This window comes from Tupaia chinensis, unplaced genomic scaffold (genome assembly GCF_000334495.1).
Source record: "Tupaia chinensis unplaced genomic scaffold, TupChi_1.0 Scaffold000683_1, whole genome shotgun sequence".
Classification (NCBI taxonomy): Eukaryota; Metazoa; Chordata; class Mammalia; order Scandentia; family Tupaiidae; genus Tupaia; species Tupaia belangeri.
Window position 1 is genome coordinate 644,528 of NW_006160206.1, and position 21,135 is coordinate 665,662.

At 47.2% G+C, this 21,135-nt stretch overlaps 1 protein-coding gene, 1 long non-coding RNA gene and 1 pseudogene across 4 annotated transcripts in view; 2 read left to right on the forward strand and 1 right to left on the reverse strand.

The window, feature by feature from the left end:
• GRK5 (G protein-coupled receptor kinase 5) overlaps positions 1 to 21,135 on the reverse strand; it is a gene marked incomplete at its 5' end in the record, with an annotated part of 275,319 nt that overhangs the window by 97,335 nt on the left and 156,849 nt on the right.
• Positions 12,473 to 12,813, forward strand: LOC102485529 (heat shock factor-binding protein 1 pseudogene; annotated as a pseudogene).
• On the forward strand, positions 17,527 to 21,066 carry LOC102485248 (uncharacterized). Of its 2 annotated transcripts, XR_336273.1 has the most exons (5): positions 17,527 to 17,693; positions 19,199 to 19,538; positions 19,899 to 20,040; positions 20,261 to 20,315; positions 20,416 to 21,066. It is a non-coding gene; the product is annotated as an uncharacterized LOC102485248 (long non-coding RNA). The 2 variants fall into 2 exon arrangements; XR_001371282.1 differs by having other exon boundaries at positions 19,199 to 20,040.

A 21,135-nucleotide genomic window follows, 5' to 3' on the forward strand; every position in this document is an offset into this window, starting at 1 on the left:
GCGTCGTGTCTCAGCCCTGCCAGTTTGTTGCAGGGCTAGGTGGATCCTTACTTCCCTTCTCAGTGCCTCAGTCTTGCTCAAGTGCATTTCAGATGGACATGCCCAAGCCACCCTTACTGCAAGCTGCCCTGGAACAGTCAGGGAGGACCAGGGCTCTGAAGCCTCAGAGGAGGCCAGGCCCACCTTGCCTTTCAGGGCCCCAGGGCCTGGCTTCACCTGGAGCTATGAGCTAATAAAGCAAAAGCCACAGGAGGGCGGGGCCAGGAAGTGGCTGGGTGAGTTGGGGGCCAAGGCAAATAAATAGTGGCCTCTGAGCAGACATGGCTCGTCCAGGCCAGCCCTGACGAGGAGGCTCTGCTTCTTCCTGGGCCAGTGGCCAGGGTCTAGCAAGGCTCAGCTGTGCCGGCCAAAAGCAGCATGAGAAACAAATGCCTGGGAAGGTGAAAGGACAGCCTCCTGAAAGTGCTGATGTCTCAGGGTCCGAAGGCTCCTGGGCACCCCCAAGCCTCTCTATATGATCTCCATCAAAGGTTCGGCCAACCTTAGTCTGTGCGCTTCCAGAGACAGGAGGCACTTCACCTGCATCGTGTCCAGGGTTCTTTCTCAACACCATGCATTGTCTGCTCTTATTTTGAGACCAAGCTTGTCTTTCTATACTATTTCCCCGTGGCTCTCATCCTTGGGGTGCAGAGGACACGTGTCAGGAGACAGTTATTCTGTACTCCTAGAGCATTCTGTCAGATAAACCCCCAGTCCCACAAGTCAGCCACATGACCACACTCCAACTCTGTTTTCCCAAGGAACTGAGCATAGTGGGTTTGGCCAGCCAGAACTCGATCTGGGTCTTTGGTGATTAAATGTCAAACTACATCAGCCTCTTCCATCAAGTCTCCTTCCAGCTTTGCTTAGCTCTGCCCTAGACTCAAGAGGGACTGGAGTTGCTGTGCGGTAGAGGGAAGAGATGGGCACACTCACAGGCGCACAGAGCTCACCCAGTGCCTGCATTCCAGATGAGAAATGGGGCAAGGCCTGGTGCCAGAACCCAAGGCAGGGAAAGCTGGAGCCTAGACTCCGAACTGTCTCGGCAGTCAGCTCAGTGGTGTTGGGAGTTTAGACATGGATCGCTGAAATTTGGTAGAGCCAGTTTTCAGAAAGAGAGACAGTTGGGCTAGACAGCTGCCTTTGTCCCCTGATGTATACTAATAATCATAGTAATAACAACAATGGAGACAACAGTAGCTAACATGAATGTGGTACTTTCTCCATACCAGGCACAATACTAGGCTCTTCATATGCAGATCTCATGCAATACTCACTACAGCCCTACAAGACGGGTGCTACTGTCAGCAATATTGCAGATCCCTAAAACTAAGGCACTGAGAAGGATCTAGCACATGGTCATAGCACTATCAAGGGGCAGAGCTGGGATGTGAACTCAGCTCTTGCTGACAGCAGAAAGACTATTCTACATCTTTTAGCTTCTAGAAACCCAGGACAGCAGCAGATAAGGAATTGGGACCCCCAAAAGGTAGACGACATTATGTCAATCACACCATTTGGCACCTTCCGGGGTCCCTCTGGGAAGAAGGGACACACCTATAACCCAGATATACTGAAGATCACTCGATTTTCCTGGGGCCGCTCTGCACTCTGAGTTTAGGAGCTCAACCTGCAGGGTTCTAAGACATGGGAAAGCTGACAGCTCAGGAGATGGCAATCAAATGGACATCTATACCTACTGTCCAGCCAGCCCAAAAGAATGATTTGGAACACCCTTCTCTCTGCTCTTTCTCCAGAAAGCCTGGCCTGAGCACATAGCCCTCTCCCCAGTTCTGGACGCCTGCTCTGAGGCCTGTAAAACCACGTGCTGTCTCATACCTTTGGCATCTGTCCTAAGAGTTGGCCTTGCCTCCTCAGCTAAGCTGAAAATTCTCTCTCCACCACCACTCCCTCTTCTTCCCCTGTAGAGCCTAGGACAGACTGGACACTTATGAGGTCACCAGTAAATATACGATTGATTAAGGCAAGAGCGGCATGAGAAAAGTTATTCACTAGCACCCTGTTTATACTTCTTTTGTCAAAACAAATTCGTTGCTCCTTTAAGGGAGAGTCAAAGTCTCTGGTGTCCAGAAGTAAATGCTTGGCTTTAACAGGGTGTCGGAATTGCATTTCATAGCACATTCCTGTGCTGGGACCTACACCGAGTCAAGTCTGTAAGCCAACAGGACAGGAGTCCAAACAGGGCTGACCCCACTTGGATCAGGGAGGGACCATGCCTTCTGATCCATCTCTTCCACCCCAGCCCTGCGCATCCCTGCAGCTAGCACAGAGCCTGGCACACAGCTAGTACACACTAACATCTGATGAGTGAATGAATGAACAAATGAATGACCCACCACATCAGTCACTAGCTGATGACCATATTTATTCTAACATACTAGTTCCCTAATTCCTCCCTGTGCTGAGCCAGGCTAGGATCTACCACACAGGAAATGGAGCCCCCTGGACACAGACATTCTCATCCTTCCTGGCACTAGTATCAGAGCTGGAGAAAGGGTACATTGATGGGAGGTTATAGACCTTGTAGAAAACCCTCACCATGGGGAACCAGCAGTTAGCGTAATGGCTATGTCGCTGGACTCCCACGTAGTCGACCGTGGTTCACGTCCCTGACCCGGTGGCTTAAAACTCATGCCGGGCACGTGTGTGTGCGTGCCCAAGATCCCGAGAGTAGAATGGAGGAGAAGGGATTGCGGCCTGACCATCCCCCCTGGGGGGTGATTTCTCGCTTTCTGTCTCTATGTCTCTCTCTGTCTGTCTGGCGAGCGCACGCGCCCTATAGCAAAAACCTCTCAAAAAAAAACACAAAAAAACAAAAAACCTCACCATTAACCAGATCAACTCAAAGTGGATCAAAGATCTAAACCTAAGACCTCAAACTATAAAACTACCAGTGGAAAACACTGGGGAAACTCTAGGAGACATTGGAGTAGGCAAAGACTTCTTAAATAAGACCCCCAAAGCACAGGCAGGAATTCAAAAACTAGACAAGTAGGATTACATCAGATTAAGAAGTTTCTGCCCATAAATTAGTGTGAGTCGACTACTCTCAGAAGGGGAGAATATTTTTGTAAACTATGCCTCAGATAAGGGACTGATAACCAGAATATATAGAGAACTCAAGTGGCTTATCTGAAAACAAAATGCTCAACCAATTAAAAGATGGGAAAATCAGCTATATGAACAACTCTTTAAGGAAGACATATGAACAGCCAAAAAGCATATGAAAAAATACTCGACATCCCTCATCGTAAGGGAGATGCAAATCAAAACCACAATGGGAGTCCATCTAACTCCTGTCCAAATGACTAAGATTGAAAAAAAAAAAAAAACAAAAAATGATAAGTGCTGAGGAGGCTGTGGTGAAAAGGGAACTCTCCTACACTGTTGGTGGAAATGTAAATTAGTCGAGCCATTTTGAAGAAAAATATAGAGGTTCCTCAAAGATCTACAAATAGAACTACCATATGATCCAGTAATTCCACTCCTGGGTTCTACCCAAAGGACAGGAGAACACACAGTCAGAAAAGTGCCTGCATATCTATGTTGCAGCATTATTCACAATTGCTAAGACACAGAACCAACCCAAATGTCCAAGAACAGATGAGTGGATTAAAAAAGTATGGCACAGGGACCAGCAGTTAGCATAATGGCTATGTCACTGGACTCCCACACAGTCGACTGCATTCGAGTCCTGGACTCGGTGGCTTAAACTCACGCCAGGCGCATGTGCGTGCGTGCCCAAGATCCTGAGAGGAGAATGGAGGAGAAGGGATTGTGGCGTGGCCATCCCCCTTGGGGGGGTGATTACTCACTTTCTGTCTCTCTGTGTCTGTCTTTCTGGTGAGCGCACGTACCCTATAGCAAAAACCTCTCCAAAAAAATTATGGCACATATACTCTATGGAATACTACTCAGCCATAAAAAATAAGAAGACCCTAGCATTTGATAGCAAGTAGATGAATATGGAAGATTTACTACTGAGTGAAGCAAGCCAGGCTATGAAAGAGAAATACTGTATATTTCCACTTAATTTATACCAGCTGTTTGCACTCTATGGTGGAAACTGAAAGATTAGAAGCTATAGAAGCATGGAAAATGATTATGGATTCTAGAGACAGTGTGGGAAGAGAGTGAGAAAAGCAGGGAGTATAAGGAAAGGAATCAAGAAGAAAAATAGAGAGGCAAGACATTTTGGGGACAGAGAAATGGATGATTGATGACAATGTGTATAGTATCTTCAGCTGGACTAGTGTAAAGTGTATTCATGCTGGGTAAATTCACTTTACAAGCTGTTGTGATGTATAGTGTTTAGATGTATAAAATAAAGTGAAAGAAAGGAAGGAAACAAGGGAGGGAGGGAGGAAGAAAGGAAGGAAACCCAGAGGAAAGCTAGTCCAATTCCCTCTTCTTCCTGATGGGGAAACTGTGGCCCATGTAGGGAAGGAGTCCTGCCTTGATAGAAACCCCGGTGCTTGCTTAATCTCCTGCCCAGTGGCTCTAAGGCTCTGGACCAATGGAAACGGGAGAGTGGCTGAGGGCAAGCTCTTCATTAGAATTTAGGACCCTCACCCAAGGGTCCCACCCAAGCCTGGCACAGAGACCCCCCAATTTGGGCACTTCTAAACCCACTCCTAGGACCTGGTATTTTTAACACTGTGAAGTTTAACTGCTTCTGTCAGCCTGAGGGCCTGTGATCAATGCCATACAGGTGTCTCATATCAATCTTCAAGGGCCGTCTCTGCATGGAGCCAAGTAGATGCTTTTAATCACTAAGAGGGAAAAAAAAAATGCCTCATGCATTTTCATTTTTATCTAAGTAAAAGAGCACAATCAATTTGTCAGCATGCAGTAGCACTTCTTGCCAAATACCACTTATTTAAACTAAAGCTTTCTCAGCTATACAAATACAGAATAAAAGCATGCAGAACCCAAAACACATGCTTCTCTTTGTGTCTTTCTCTCTTTTTAAGAGTCCCACATATCTCATAACTGTCTAGACTTTATAAGCTCGTCTCAGCCTGGAGCAGTGCTCTCTGTCTGTTAAGGCTTTTTCTCTTCCTCCTGAATGCCAGACTCAAAACAGACATTTTGACAGATATTTACCTGGTGCTAAACCTAATAGGGGTTCTCCTTGTTACTTAGGCCAAGACAGATAACTGAGAAACAGTGAAAAAAATATTGAGATGATCAAGAAATATGACTGTAGTGAAACTCCTATTTCTAACAGATTTAAAAATGTAACCTATAACGGTTGTTTGTTTTACATTATTCCTTGCCAAGAACAATGTTCAGATGATTAAAAAATTCCAAACTGGAACCTCCAATGCTTGGTTATTTTTCCTTCTGAGCACCTGCGTAGAGAGGAGGTTTGCTCAGAAAATATAACAACAGGGATGGGCACAGGCTAAGCACCTCACATTCGGTGTGCTGCCTCAGAAAGCCCTCCGAGGACTCGTTCATGGGAGCTCTGGGTTCTGAAAGGTCAGGTTATAACTGTGTTTGCACACGATGAGTCAGGCTAGTTTAAGTAGGCAGCTGGGGCACAGCAGGAGGAGGCAGAGACCCTTCCTTGCAGGCAGGGTCCTTACTTGGGGCCAGCAGCTGACAAACCCGGCACTGTGTGCAGCTGGAACCAAAGTGGGAATGTCCACGGCACAGGCCAAGCAACCACCAGTAAAGAAAATGCTCAGAGCATTCAGTCCCTCCCAAAGGTGGCTTGTAGTCAAATTTCCACCCTGGAAGCATAGCTCTTACACGTCATGCAAAGCTGGGGTTAAGCCAGGCGACCCACAGGATACCTTGAAACTCTGGTCTAGACCAAAGCACTTGTGGAGCCTCACCCTAGAAGGAAATCCTTCTAGAACTGGTACCTTCAGGCTGCTGGTCACCTCAATTTCCAGCCCCTTATATTCATACCCAGGTTTGTTTAGTCCACTTTAGCTGGGCTGGATCTGGTAGACCAGCTTACTCTCTTCCTCTCTCCCATTAAGATAGATTTATCAAATATCCCTACTTGGTGCCCTGCACTGTGCTAGGCCCAGAGAATCAAGGGATGAACAGAAACACCTACCACCCCTGCCCAGGGAGCCAAGTCTAACAATGGACTACTCTTTGATGCTCACCTAGAACTCCACAGGGATGAGGTGGTAGAGACAGGGGCACGAGCCTATCTGTAGAGCACCTGCACTCATATCCCAGCTTCACTTCTGAGGCAGAAACAACTAGCTAGCACCTCATAGCTTTCATCACATTTTCTATAGCAATTTTTAGCTGGACACTGGGCTACCCGAACTCCCCAAAAGACTACATTTTCCAGCTGCCTCTGCAGCTAGGTTTGGCTAGGTGACCAATGCACTGTGAGCAGAAATAATGAGTCCAAGTCAGTGCTGGGCTACATCCTCAAAGGGAAAGGGTGTGTTCCTTCCTTCCCCTTTCCTTAGACTGGAATGCAACGTGGTAGGGTGCCATCTTGGATCACACTGATGAGGGTAAAATCCTAAGGCCAGAAGGAGACAGAACTGAAGGATCATATAAATGGAGTTTCCGTATCAGCCCCAGACTCCAATCCCAGCACTATTCCTTGAGGGAGAAGCAAGTTCTGCCTTGATTAAACCAGTGGTCTCTGGGGTCTTTGTTACAGCAGCTATATTCTGCCTGATATAACCATGTACTAGCTGCATGCCCTTTTCTCAGACTTTCTTGGCCCTAAAATGGAGATAATAATAACGTGACCTACTTCCTAGGTACAGATCACTCAAGGTGCTAAGTTCAGTGCCTGGCATATGGTGTGCCCCTGGTAAATACTATTATTATACGGAGCAGCCACTGGACATTCTGGCCTAAATCCTCTCTACCCACCCTCATCACTTGCCAACCAGGAAAGAGTTGAGCATAGCTGCCAATAAGGGGTTAGCGCAAAAGTTCCAACATGATGTTCACCCACATGAGTCTCATCTACTCAATCTGGATAGGTTTCAGATGTTCTTTGCCATGGCCTAGGAGACCTGGGTGCTGCTTCTAACATACTGTGCCCGCAAGGATGACCACACACTTTAATAAAGCTCCTGGAGTCCCAAGCTCCTCGAGCAGCTCCTACCCTTGACCACAGAGAGGACTGTCTCCCTGGTGGAATGAAAGTGCCCAATTCTCTAAAGGCACATGTTCAATTCTCAACATGGTGTCCTGAAATGCAGAATGTTCTTCCTCCCTGTGGAACATTATTTAGTATACCTTCCCTATAATATTCCAGATTATCCATACTGAAAGGACATTTTATTGAGAGTTATAGTTTGGATGCTGGAAGGTTCTAAAGTCAACACAACTGTTTCTGCTGTATATTACATAAAATAAACACCCTGGTTCCAGGAACTCAAGGCAACACATTAGGAATCACATTTGTTTTCCTAAGATGCAAGAGTTGCACAAGAGTGACCTTGTCCTAGCCTCATCAGGTCACTCAGACTCAAGTGACTTCAGGTTTCCCAAAGGCACAGGCAAGAAGCAATCCCAAGCTGGCCATGGCAGCACCTGGGATGACACTGAAGGTTGGTAGTGTACACAAAGTTGAGGGCACAGACATCCATGTGGTCTTTGGCCCCAGGCTACAGATTTATTTAAGCGGTTAAGCACAAGACTGTTGCAGGGCTGCTAAGGCTTTCCTAAGAACTGACATTCACTTTTTAAAATATTGACTATTCCTTCTTGTAGCATCATTGTCTCCAGTGATCACAAAGCACAGAATACAGACAGCATGCAGCCAGTGTCCACTTCCTAAAGCCAAGACTGCCTTTCGATCCTGAATCCCTTTGAGCCGTGCCCACTTCTGGGCACCCAATACAGGCCATAGCCAGGACTCCCATCACCTTCCCTCAGAGGCACACAACACTGGTGTCCTGTGGCATCTGCTTGGCTAAGCACGTGATTAACTTTCCGTCCCATGTGCAACCTAGAGTTGGCGCACAAGTCCTGATCCTTCTTCTTCACGGCTGACCTCCCAGGTGCAAACAGCAAGGGCTGGTACCTGGCAGGCTCTCAGAAACCAATGAATGAATGGAACTGAATTAATGAATGGCGGATGGGCTTGCTGAATAAGAGAATGGTTTAAGTCATGCTGAAGAACAGGAGGCCTTCCCTCCAGGTATTGGAGAGCAGTGAAAGCCAGACACTGGTGAATATGGGAGGCTGTCTGCTCACACACACCCACCCGACACCCAAACCCTCACTCGTGTGTAGCACCTGCCATGAGCCAATGCTTTGCTGTTCCTTTTTCCCCCACTTAAACCCTCTGTGGGGTGGCATGCACTGCTCCGTCCTGCTGGACAGAGAACCAGGGCACGGCCAATTTAAGGAACTTGCCCAAGGCTTCAGTGCGTCAGCAGAGGAACAGAGATCTGAGTTTAGATCTGTTTGGCTCCAGAGCCTGCAGTCTTTCTGGGGAGGCCAGCACCCACCTGGCTAGGGGACCTTCCCAGAGGCCTCTCTGCTGTCCCAAAGACTTGCCCTTGGGAATCAGGGGAGGAAAGGGCAGCAACTTGTACCTCCCTCAAGAGGAAACCACCATTTCCCACCAGACAAGCCGTGGAGCTGCAGGCTCAGAAATGCTCAGGGCCTCCCTCTGACAGGAAGGGAGACTTGTTCCCAGGGTTCCCAGCATTCTCTGTAGGGCCTGGGAACTGCACAAGACCGGAGTAAAGTGCTCTGGGCTCAGTACAGAGGAAGACGATAAGGGGGTGAAGATGGGGGAGGGTGGGCAGCCATCTTCTCTTAACTTAGCCTCAAAACTCTGAAAAGCAAACTACTGAACACCTTCTGGTGCCACCAGGGCTCCAGGCATGCTAAGCTAAAGGACAAACACAAGAGAAGCCAAACATGGTCTCTGTATCCAAGAAATGGATATAGGCTCACGGACTCTGCTCTGGGGGAAGGCCTGGCACTGTGGCCTCCACATGAGAAATGTGAAAAACAGGATGTTCTACCAAGGTAGCAGAGCCCTTCAGCCTCCTCAGCCTCCTAGCCTCCTCCAGTTTCCCTCAGCCTCTCATGGCCTCCCTCAGCCTCTTCCAGCCACTTCTACCCTCCCTTGGCCACCAGCAGCCTTCCTCAACCTCACTCCAGCCTTCTTACCTCCTCTGAGTCCCTCAAACTCCCCTCAGCCTCTCTCATTCTCCCCTTCCTCAACCTCCTTCGCCCTCCCTTCCAGCCTGTCGGTCCGGTGTCCACTACAATTCCACCCCAGAACCCAAGTCTGCCCTAGTGCTCTCATGAGACTGGCCAATGAACCCAAGTCTCCGCCCTGGAAATACCGCCCCTTTCCAGAAACATAGATGCTACAGACACTAATTTTCTCAGCCCAACAGCACAGACTCCCCTCAACGGCCACACCCTCCAGAGTGCAAAGAGAAGGCGACAGAAGCTGGGTGAAGAAGGCGAGCGAGTTTATGCCAAGGAGGTGCTGTCCTCGCTCCGTTCATCTTTACAAGTTGTCCTCCCCCAGCAGCCAGGGCAGAACACCTTGCGTGGGGGACCGGCTCTGAGCAGATGCCTCCACTGGGGGAAGGCTCCGTGGCAGTCAGTTTGATTTCTGTCCTTGGTGCCCACCTGCCACCCTGGGAGTCCAGTCCTTCCGCATCAGCCCCCTGGGAACACGACCTGATCAGCTGCCTCAACCTACAGCTTGAAGCTGAGCCAGGCAGGAAGCAGGGTGCCCTCTTGCCATATCAGGAAGACAAAGTGGCTCCAGCAAAATAGCCACAGCCCATCTGAGCTGCTGGGAGGGAGTGCGTGTGGGGTGCCCTGGAAGGCCACATTCTCTCTAAATGCACTAACTACCTTGAGCCCAGCATGTGTGCACATGTGACTCCTCTAGGAAGCCCTCCTGGATTGCCTCAGCCCCATTCCGGGCTCCCACACAATTTCTCCAAACAACTCCTTTGACGCCCAGTAGCAGCATCTCCTGGCATGATCTGGGGGGCCCAAAACAGAGAAAGGGGCTCAGGGTGTGCTATGGACTGAACTGTGTCCCCCTCAAATCCATATATTGAAGGCCTAACCACCACTGGGACTGTATTTGGAGACAGGGCCTGTAGGGAGGTAATTAGGGTTAAATGAGGTCCTAAGGGCGGGGATCTAGTCTGCTAGGGCTGGTGTCCTCGTAAGAAGAAAAAATACCGAAGCGCTCAGAGGAGAGGTCATGTGAGGACACAGTAAGAAGGCGGCTGGAGAGTTCGCACCGGAATCCAGCCTGAGGGCACGTGGTTTCGGACTTCAGTCTCCTGAACGGTGAGAAAATGAGTTTTTGTCATTTTTGCCATGTACTCAGAGGTATTTGGGTATGGCAGCCAAGCTGAAGGTGTGTGATCCTAAGAGCAAGGTTTGAGACTCAGTTCTGCCATTTACAAGCTTGGAGACTCCTGACAAACCACTTGGCCCTTGTCTCCTGGTCCGTAAAATGGGCTGCTGGGACCAGCAGTTGGCATAATGGCTATGTAACTGGACTCCTACGTAGTCGACTGTGGATTGAGTCCCAGACCTGGTGGCTTAAACTCACACCAGGTGCATGTGTGTGCATGCCCAAGATCCCGAGAGAAGAATGGAGGAGAAGGGATTGCAGCATGGGCATCTCCCCTGGGGGGTGATTTCTGTCTCTCCGTCTGTCTTTCTGGTGAGCGCACCCGCTCTATAGCAAAAAATAAAATAAAATAAAATAAAATGGCTGCTATCCCTCTGCCCTGCCTGCATGCTTCCCTGAAGTACCTGCAGAGGAGGAGGCGGAGGAGGAGGAGGAGGAGGAGGAGGAGAGCACAGATGGGACTGTGACTTGAGAACGGAAATGCACCGTGGCTCCCTCGCCCCACAACAACTGGGGGACAAGGGGATGGGCCCCAGAGAAGGCAGCCAGGCTGCAGGACAGGAGAGCCTAGGGGAAAGTGGGGAAAGAGATGGACTCAGGTTAGATCCTGGCCACACTGCTCACCATCTGGGAGACCCCAGGCAAATCACATGATCGGAGCAGCAGTGTTCCCCTGCTGGGAGATGGAGTTAGGGCTCCTGTCCCTCCTGGGGGGACAGCTGGAGCGTCTAAGCCGGGGCCAGCCATGCACGTGGGGTGGCCACCACCAGACCACTGCCCCCTGCCCTTGCCCACTCAAGGACTGGCCCAGGGACTCTGGCTGGTGCCCCAGGCAGGCAAGTCAGTCCTTACTCCTCTACATGATGGGAAAATCATCCAGGGCTTTGGAAAAAGGGCCCAGGCCTTTCTGGGCCATCTGTGATGCTGTCCATGGCCCACACAGTTTCCTCACTGAGGCCTCTCTCTTTTAGGAGTAATTGATGCAGCTACCCCAAGAAGACAAGGATCTACTCAGTAGATGCTGCCCTGGTTCAGAGGCTGCCTCCACACAGTTGTCCAAAATCCAGGCCCTGCAGTCAAGAGCATGGCCCCTACCACCACCACCCTGCTGACAGTGTGGCACACATGATGGGGGAGCTCTGGTACACAAAGGCAGAGGGACTTACTACACGGCCGAGAGAGCAGACAGTGGGATGAGTAGTAGCGGGTGAATGTGGGGACACCAGCTTACATGGAAAGGAGCACGCCCAGAGCTGCAAAGGGTGGGGTCAGCAGGCCTGCGTTGGAGCTCCTATTGCTGTCTGTGATCACACTTCGTTAGAGTTTCCCTGGCACTGGATGCAGATCCCTGGAGGGCCACCAAGCCAATGACAATCCAGACTAATCCCTCCATACCCCTATTCCCTGTCCCCAGGAGTGAGAATTCAGGAGCAGTCACCAAAGTGCACCAGAAACACACACTCCCACCAGGGCCTTCCCTCAGTGGCCACAGCCTTCCCAGACATCTCCCCAACCTACACATAGCCGGGCACTCCCACGAACTGCAGGTACCACCTGTAGCACTGAGACGATCTCGGGGAATCTGCCCAGAACAAGGGAAGACCAGAGTTCACCCTGCCTCCCAGCTGTTGCAATATCTCTGGAGAATAAACAGCTCCACCTGTATTTACAGTCAAATTGCTATCCTTTAGCTATACTGGCCTGCCATTGAAATAGAGAAGCAGCACCACTTGCAGACAGCTTTCATTACCTGGGCAAGGCGTTTGGGCTCAAGGGTCCAGTGGGCCCCAGCCCCTTTCACACCTCACTGCTTGCTGAATGTGCTTCCTTCCCTAGCTTGGCCCTCACCCACATGCTGGTCTTTGGTGGCCACTCTGGGTCTCCTTGAAAATGCTGCAGAGGTACCATGAAATAGCTCAGCCCTAGCAGAAAGTCTAGGCGGAATAAATTAAGCAAAGCCACACTTCTTTCACCAATTCTTACAGATTCCTACACGAGAAGGCAAAACCTCCTGTAGGCTGTTGAAAACTTAGGAGAAAGGACGGTCTGAGCAACCACCGCCAAGCTGGGCACCAGGGAGATGGCAGAGATTGACCCCAAGACCGTGCAGGATCTGACCTCTGTGGTGCAGACTCTCTTGCAACAGATGCAAGATGAATTTCAGACCATGTGCGACCAGATCATTGGAAGAATTGATGATATGAGTAGTCGCATTGATGACCTGGAGAAAAACATCACCGACCTCATGGCACAGGCTGGGGTGGAAGAACTGGAAGGTGAAAACAAGAGCCCTGCCACACAGAAGAGTTGAAGGCTGCTAATAATTAACACCGAAATCTGGAACACCAAGAGGAGACCAGCTGGCTTTCTGAGCTAACCACTATGTGTAGACAGGTTTTATATTATAATAAAATGTGTGTTCTTAACCACATACTATATACTGACTTTAAAGAGTGACTCCCCCACTGTCTTGAATATGTTATCTTCACATTTCAGGCCTTGGTCAGTTGCGCTATTAATTATTAAACGCTAAAACTTTGGCAGTTCCTGCATAAGACTGTCAAATTTTTTAGTGTTATTTTTGTGAAGTCATTTTTTTCCCTGCAATTTCTTTTGTAGTAGTTGCTGTTTGAAAAGAGTTGCTGTGTAATTGTCTTTATTAGAGAAAAGGTAACACCGTAGATTGTTTAGATCTGGTGGAGTAAGACACTTAAAGAGTTTAGGATTCTTTCATTCTCAGCAAAAGTGACTTTTGTGCTAACACCAGATAGTATCTGTCACTGCTGCATTGCCAAAACTCAGAGTTGACCTGTGACTTATCTCTGGGAGCAGAGGCTACAATCAATGAAAATGAACCACTGCCACAGTCTTCTGATGGAACTTTTCACAAACAGAAATTTGCTATAGGGCACGTGCGCTCGCCAGACAGACAGAGAGAGACATAGAGACAGAAAGTGAGAAATCACCCCCCAGAGGGGATGGTCACGCCGCAATCCCTTCTCTTTCATTCTCCTCTTGGGATCTTGGGCACACACGCACACGTGCCCGGCGTGAGTTTTAAGCCACCGGGTCCAGGACACGAACCACAGTCAACTACGTGGGAGTCCAGCGACACAGCCATTACACTAATTGCTGGTTCCCCTTCAGTGAGATTCTACATGGTTTACCTACAGTGGTCACCATAAAAAATATGGCATGACTGTAAAACTCAGTCACTCCATCATTTTGAGCTACTGAGTGAAAAAGAAAAAGACCAGACTGAGGCCATGTTAGTTGCTGGGCTAGAAAATGGAAAATGACCTATAATAGACCCAAATTTTTAAGAAATACTGTTTTACTTAAACTGTTTCTTACCTACATGTTTGCATAGTAGCAGTTTTATTACTGATTAGGGAAGACTAGGATAATGACTCTTGGCCATTCAGAAGTATAGTGTCAGGAGCACTGAGCTCAGAGGCCAGTGTTGGCCACCTGGAAGGTGGGCCATGTGATTGTCACCACTAAGTAATTGTATAACAAACAGCTGAAACATCGACGAAGTTGAATGATGCTATCCTTTGTAGAAACTCTTAATGGAAACAGTATATTTTTAAATTTTTCTTGTTACCAGTCTTGATTATTTGTATTACAAATACATAATATTAATAATTTGTCCAGTTTATAAAGTATATGGGGAACACAAGGAGTAAAATTTTCACTGCTATTATTACCCAGCAGTAGCGATGCACTGATGGAGCCAGTAGGCCGTGCTGCAGGTGTAGCCCTGCATGTCCCACACACGTGGCCTCTGACCAGACCAGCTGGCACCCTGTGCAGGGCGTTTTCAAGCTTCGTAAGTGGCAAATGGAAATGATATGGCCAATCGCTGTTGTAAGGATGATGGGGACTTAGGTAGGCGTCGGCTTCCTTAAGAAAGGAAAGGTTTCAAAGGCAGACTCCCTGACACCAAAACTATCTGCCATGAATAAAGGTGCCTGAAATCCTGAAAAAAAAGAAAACTTGTAAGAAAAGGGATCAGTGGTGTTTGGGCTGAGCCTGCTGGTGGCTGAAGCATACAGAAGGGTTGTGAGTCTGTTTTCTCGTTGTTTTTTACTTTTAGGATCATTTTCTCGATCCTAGACTCCTTCTTGTTGGTGGTCCTGGGGCACACATGGGGTCAAAAGAGAGAGAAGAAGTTGAAAGAGTACAAACTGGATTCAAGCCAGTGCTGGGAGTAGAAATCTGGGCTCAGTTAAGGGGCTGCTCTTCCTGGATATCAGGAAGCAGACAAACAGGACTCTAGCTAATCCAGTCTCAGAAGTCAGACAGGGCTCTGAAGTCGAGAAGCCATGAGTCAGGGCTCAGAGCCCAAAATCCCTGGACACTGACAGCAGAGGAAGATTATTATATAATGGCACACCCTGCCCAACAGAATTTACCGTTTTCTATGTCCTTTGGTCCGAAATAATGTTTACTCCTGCTAGTCCTTTGTATCATAGAGCTGGGTTGTAATATCACTGTTGTTCAATAGGTGTCGCTGTCTGTCACAGGATGTGCACAAAAATATTTAGTCAGATCACAGTTCCCAGGCCTGCAGAGCAACCCTTCTCTAGATTTAAAAGGTTTCTATCTTGAGTTATCTAAAAATGACCAGTAGTATACAACACCAATTGTTCCTCAGAACTTGGGAAATACTATTTTACTAGGACTGTCTTTCTTATCTCTTTTTAAAGTTTATTTTATTTAATTAATGAATGAGAGAGAGAGAGAGAGAGAGAGAGAGTGTGTGTGTGTGTGTGTGTGTGTGTGTGTGTGTGTTGGGAGGAAAGCATGCAAGAGACAGCCAGTATCACCAATAGGGTCCCAGCGCCACAATACAACTCCAACCTCTGCCAGTCTTCTGGTGCACTCGGGGAGGTTTCTAGAGAAGAATCAATAATCTTCCCATGAGCATCACATTGGACCACTTCACTGCTGTCAGCCCCCTATCTCACCATTTCTATCATCGCTTTCTTCTCTTTTGAGCAGTGATTCTCAAACTTTACAGACATAGGAACTCTCTGCACTTCTACAAACTACTGATAACTCCAAGTAGCTTTTGTTTACCTGGGTTATATCCATGAATATTTTCCATATTAGAAACTGGAATTACCATACAACCCAGCAATCTCTCTTCTGGAAAGAAGAGAAGAAGAAGAAACCAGCACTTCAGAGAGATATCTGCACCTCCCTCCATATTCACTGCAGCATTATTCACAACAGTCCAGATAAAGCAACAACCAGGCACGGAGTGATGGGTGAATGAATAAAGAAACTGTAGTATATATACCATGAAATATGATTCAGCCTTGAAAAGGAGATCTAGCCATTTGCAACAACATGCTAAGCAAATTAAGTCAGACACAGAAAAAAAACTCTGTGTTATTTATGTACATATGGAATATTATCCCCCCAAAAGTCAACTACTAGAAATATAGGGTAGAACAGTGATTACCGAGGTGGAGGTAAAGATAAAGGTAAAAGGGTACAAAGGAGCTTAGAATGCTTTGATTCGGATCATCCCTTACATGGTCTGATTAAGAATATTTTAGTCTTGGGGCCAGCAGGTGCCATGGTGGTTAAGGGCACTGGACTCCCACATGGCTTGCTGTGGTTCAAGTCCTGGACCTGACTGCTTACTTTTTCACTTTCTCTCTCTCTTTCAACCTCTTTCTCTCCACCCCCCGAGTCAAATTTAAAAAATAAACGAATGGGGATAAAAAGAGAATATTTTAGTCTTGGGACCCACAGATGACATGATGGTTATATTGCTAGACTCCCATGTAGTTGACTATGGCTTGAGTCTCAGGCCCGGCAGCCTAAAACTCATGCCAGGCAAGTGTGCATGTGTGCCCAAAATACCAAAAGGAGAATGGAGAAGGGATTGCAGTGTGGCCATCCCCCCTCCCCCTGGGAATGATTTCTCACTTTCTGTCTCTGTCTCTCCAGCAAGTGCACATGCCCTGTAACAAAAATCTCATCTTATTTTTTTGTTGCTATTTGTGTGTTTTTAAATTTTGCATGAAAACACTCAAGAGACATAGAGAGAGGAAAGGTGAGAAAGCACCCATATTGGGAATTGTTATGCTTCAATCCCTTCTTTGATTCTCCCTCCTTTCAGAATTTTGGGCATGCATACGTGTGCACTGTGTGTTTTTCAAGCTGCAGTCAGCCATGTGCGATCCAGCTGCTTTCAAACATCATGCCACTGGCTGGGAGGGTTTTGTTTGTTTGTTTGTTTGTTTGTTTTTTAATCCCTCAATTGAGACACTATTAGCCCATTTCATTTGTTCATTTGTTTGTCTGTTTCTGGATTTTGCTATAGGGTGCATGCACTCACCAGAAAGAAACAGAGAAAGAGAGAAAGTGAGAAATCATATCCCAGGAAGAACAGCCATACTGTAATCCTTTCTTCTCCACTTGGAATTTTGGGAACATGTGTACATGCACCTGTCATGAGTTTCAAGCTGCCATGTCCAGGATTCAAACCATGGTTTGACTACATGGGAGTCCAGTGATGTAACCATTATACAATCTGCTGGTACCCCAGACTTCGTTTTCTTTCTTTTTTTTTTTTTTTTGAGAGGTTTTTGCTATAGGGCACATGCGCTTGCAAGACAGACAGAGAGAGATAGAGAGACAGAAAGCAAGAAATCACCCCCCAGGGAGGATGGCCACACCACAATCCCTTCTCCTCCATTCTCCTCTCAGGATCTTGGGCACGCACGCACACGCACCCGGTGTGAGTTTTAAGCCACCGGGTCCAGGATGCGAACCGCGGTCGACTACGTGGGAATCCAGCGACATAGCCATTACGCTAATTGCTGGTCCCCCCAGACTTTGTTTTTGACCTCTATCTTCTATCTCTAATTTTGCTCTTATTCTTTTTTTCTTTTTAGAGAGATTTTGCTATAGGGCACATGTGCTCACCAGAGAGACAGAGATTTAGAAAGCAAGAAACAACCCCCCTGAGAGGATGGCCACACCACAATCCCTTCTCCTCCATTCTCCTCTCAAGATTTTGGGCACGCACACATTCCTGGTATGAGTTTTAAGCACTGGGACTGGAACTTGAACCACGGTCAACTATATGGGGTCTACGTTCCCTCCTTTTGAAGGTCTTGTTACCATTCCAACCAATGGAACATGAGTGTTTTATGACATAACCATTAGACCATCTTCTGGTTCCATAGCTCTTGTCCTTGAAAGGCACTTTCAATGGGTATAAAATTACAGGTTTGGGGACCAGCAGATGGCATAACGGGTATGTCATTGGACTCCCATGTAGTCGACCGCAGTTCAAGTCCCAGACCCAGTGGCTTAAACTCATGCCAGGCACATGTGTGTGCGGGCCCAGGATCCCACGAGGAGAATGATGGAGAAGGGACTGTGGTGTGGCCATCCCCCCTGGGGGGTGATTTCTCACTTTCTGTCTCTCTGTCTCTGTCTTTCTGATGACACATACACTCTATAGCAAAAAACCTCTCAAAAAAAAAAAAAAATTACAGGTTGGGACCAGCAGGCGGTGTGGTGGTTAAGGTGCTAGACCCCCACATGACTAAACATGGTTCAAGTCCTGGATCTGGTGACTTGCTTTCTTACTCTCCCCCACCTACCCAGCCAAATTAAAAATAATAATAATAATAAATTAAATTAAATTAGCGATTTTTTTCAAATAACGTACAATTAACAGTTACTTTTTCTTAGCACATTGAAGATATTTTCTCATTCTCTGGCTTCCACAAGTATGAAAAATCACCTAACACACTAATCATTGCTAGATAGAAAATCTTTCTCTTCTCTCTAGTTGCTTTTAAAATCATCTCTTTGTCTTAGGTGAACTACCAGTTTACACAGGAGTGTTTAGGAGTAGGTTTATTGTTATTTATCATGCTTGGAATTCACTGACTCACCTAGACCTGAGGCTTCCTACCTTTCAAAGACTGCAATATCCTCGACCATTATCTTTTAAAATGTTGCCTCTTTTCCATTTTCTGTATTACTTTCTTTTTTTTTTTCTCATTTCCTGTATTACTTTCTGAAAATTCAATTGCATGTGTGTTAGACTTTCTCACTTACCTTATATTTCTCTTTATCTGGTGTATTATTATTTCCAGCTGGGAATGTCTCTGGGCTCCATCTTAGCTCATTTATCTAAATATGTCTTCAATTTTTCTAATTTTTTTCAACTGCTAAACCTATTCTGATTTTTAACACATCCATTGAGTTTTTACTCCCATTTATTAAATTTTCATTTTAGAAAGTTCTATTTCTTTCTCTTCAAATCTGCTTTGTTTTTGTTTTGTTTTTGGGGTTTTTTTTGCTACAGGGTATTTACACTCATCAGAGAGAGACAGAGGGAGGGAAGTGAGAAATCACCCCCAGGAGGGATGGTCATGCCACAACCCTTTCTCTTCCATTCTCCTCTCAGGATTTTGGGCATGTAAACGCAGGTGCCTGGCATGATTTTCAAGCCTCCGGTTCCAGGACTTGGTTGACCGCAGTCAACCAAGTGGGAATCCAGCACTTTAACCAACGCCACCTGCTAGCCCCAACTTGGACATTTTAATAGCCTATTTTTCTTTGCTCTTATTTACAACTCTCTCATATGTCTAGAAATATGCATCCATCCCATATGCTTTTTATACAACGTGACTAACAGTCCTCCCACTGAAAAGTAGGGTCTACGTGTCCTCCTTTTGAATCTCAGTAGGTTTTGTCACCATTCCAACCAATGGAACATGAATGTTTTGTGATTTCTGGGGCTAGGTCACAAAAAGGATATACCTTCTGCTTAGCTCCCCGTGGGATGCTCTCCCTTGGAACCAGCCACCGTGTTGTGAAGGAGCACAGGCCGCATGGATAGGAACTGAAGATTTACCAACAGCCAGCATCAATGGATGAACATGTGCATGAATGGCTTTTCCTGCTTCCAGCCTCCAAGTCTTACAACGAACAACATGGGGAGGAGATAAGCCATCCCTGCTTCACCCTGTTGAATCCCTGTCCCACAGAATCTGGGAGCATAAGAAATGCTGTTTTAAGCCCCTACCTCACTCAGCAGCAGTAACTGGAATGTTCCCCAATGTATCTCCAATGCCTAACTTAGGTCTGGCACATGGTGGATGCGTAATAAATATTTGTTGGGTTTATAAAAGACATTAGCTAATGTATTCTTCTTCTAGACTCTATAGATTGCTCTTTAGAAAACCCCCATGCCTTACACTAGTTATCTTCCATCTCTGCTTGGAACAAAGGCTCACTCTCCTGTTTGCCAGTGAATGAAAGTCCCTTAGAGAAAGGGCTCCAGCCCTTCCCAGTTCCTCAGAAAGCTAAGGGGTGAGGTCAACCCTGCTTCCTGCCTTTTGGGATCCACCCTCAAAGCAAATAGGCCACTCATCCCTCTGTGTCTCAAATAAATATTTATATTGCCCTTGTTTGGGTGACTGCCATTTTGTTTTCCTCATAGACTGGGAACTTCCAGGACAAAAGTGATGTGGAAAGAAAAGACATTTTCAGACTGCACCTGCATCATCCAATCTAAAAAAAAAAGCCAGAAGCAGTGATGGCACTGCTAAAAATAACACTTGGATGTGCCATGACATTAGCAGGTAACTGGCCTGGGACCTCTGGGGCCAGCATCCACAGGCATCTCTGAGGAGCTGCCTGCTTTCCGAAGTGCGTCAAATCCTCCTCACCCACCCCACCCAGCCTTCACTGCCGAGGCCAGGGCTGGTAGCTGTTAAATCCAAGGAAAAGGGCTGGCTGTTCATAGGGAAAGCCTGCATTTAGAGCTTTCATTAAAAAATAATATGGATTTTCTATTTCAAGAGCAGAATGTCTAACAGTGTTGCCAAGGAGAGGCACTCCAAGACCCGCTTAAATGGTAAATAGGAACCTGTCGTAATGAGCATATTAATAGCAGTTTGATTCCTAGCACCCTGTGAAACATCTCTCCAACCTCCAACAATACCATTTACTTGCAGGTAATTACAGAACGAAGGCAGAGCATGGGGCCAGGAGAGCAGAAGCCAGCTCTGCCTCCAGCTGGAGCAGTTTCCAGATCAAGAAAAGGAGACAAGACGGCTGGATCCCACCTCTAGTGCCCTTTTCAGCTTCCACATACTTTCCATGGTCTGGCTTCCCGAGTTCCAAAAAGTGAAAAGGGCACACTTCAGACCTAGAAAAACCCAAATCCCAGTGGAGGGGGCTTCCCATGAGCAAGGGTTGGACTTCTCTGAACCAATCTCCAGAACAATGTTGACAACTCAGATCACCGCTGATTTTAAAGAACTCCAAACCTGATACTCCTGGCCACTCGCCAGGGTGCTTCCTGAGTGATGAGAAGTGAAAAGCAAACCCAGGCCCCTGGCCATGGAGGGGGCAGGAGAAGGGAGCCCCAGCGGCAGGGGTTCCTGGTCCTGCACTTGCCCTGGGCTGCACAGGACACCGCTCTCACTTTGGGGTGGCTCAGCACCTTGGGGGCTCCCATGAGCCTGAGTGACAGCTGGTCCAAACTTTGGGTAAAAAGCTGGCTTGGAGTTCCTCCTCAAATACACCAGAGTGTGGCAGATCGAGAACTGGGTAGGTTTATACCCAAGAGTGACTTGTCTTTTTTTTAAGATTTCTTTCTTTCTTTCTTTCTTTTCTTTTTTTTTTTTTTTTTTTTGGGGGGGTTTTCACTTTGGGGTACGGGGCCCCGCCAC